At 43.5% G+C, this 1093-nt stretch overlaps 1 pseudogene; it reads left to right on the top strand.

The window, feature by feature from the left end:
• The first annotated feature begins 755 nt into the window (after positions 1 to 755).
• On the top strand, positions 756 to 869 carry LOC141183498 (U2 spliceosomal RNA; annotated as a pseudogene).
• Positions 870 to 1093: the final 224 nt, after the last annotated feature.

Below are 1093 nucleotides of genomic sequence, written 5' to 3'. Positions count from 1 at the left end.
TACCTAATCAGTGGCCTTGTTATCAGCTGCTACTCTTTTAATTCAACTGTCCCATCAGTTGGGTGTTGCTGAGTACCACGCATTTAAAAAAAATGTGGGGCCGTTGCGATTTCTTTAGTGAAATGCTGGCTCCCTCTGAAAGAGCACTGACTTCTTTAATTTTCTATCTATGGATGAAAAAAGATAAAAAAAAGTTTGGTCCGAGATGTTGTTTTAAAGTGCTACCTATGTCTGTCAATCAGAGCATCCTATTGGTTTTCACCCAGGCAGATAGATTGCTTGCAATAGATGTAATGAGTGAATGGAACAATGGAATAATGCAAGAGAATGGGACAATGGAACAATGGAATAATGCTAGAATGGAAGAATGGAACATCATTGCACATGTCATAATGGGCTCCTAGCCTTTATCTGGCTGTGCTTCGGCAGTCAGCTACAGTCTGCAGGGAGCCTGCAGACTAGGAAGAAGGTGGACCGCTGCTTGTTTGTTCACTAATTAGTTATCCTCTCCCCATCCCCTTGTCTGCAGGTACATGGGACATTGGGGGGGAGGGGAGAATGTTTGAAAATAGGCAGACTCATGCAGATTAAAAATGCATGCGTGGGCTGCAGCTGCAACAAGCAGTAAAGTTGTGGGTTTTAAGATGTCTATTGATGAACAACATGTCCTCCTAAGGGGAGTCTTTGTCCCTATCCCTACAATGGGTGCATTCTTGAAGCCAGGGTGCAGTCATAGGCCAAAACCAATTCAGGTTATCGCTTCTCGGCCTTTTGGCTAACATCAAGTGTAGTATCTGTTCTCATTTAGTATATGTGCTTAGCTTTTACCAATATATTGCATTGCAATGTTATCTATCTATCTATCTATCTATCTTCCCGGCTGCTTGTTTTCCCTCTATCCACACCCTCCTCTTCTTTGATTGACAGCTCTGGCTTCATAGAACCAGAGAAGGAAGGAGACAGAGGTAAAACAAGCAGGTGGGAAGGTGTATATAAAGGATTGGCCCACGCCGTGATCCACGGAGCGCTTGTACTTGGTTTCAACAGTCATTCTGTGCTGACAGTCCCTTTAAAATCAGTGTTTCCCAAACTC

Source organism: Phyllobates terribilis, unplaced genomic scaffold (assembly GCF_046119375.1).
Source record: "Phyllobates terribilis strain yellow unplaced genomic scaffold, ASM4611937v1 Scaffold_38__1_contigs__length_12584779, whole genome shotgun sequence".
NCBI lineage: Eukaryota > Metazoa > Chordata > Amphibia > Anura > Dendrobatidae > Phyllobates > Phyllobates terribilis.
The sequence above is the reverse complement of the archived record's forward strand: the minus strand, read 5'-3'. Positions and strand labels throughout refer to the sequence as shown.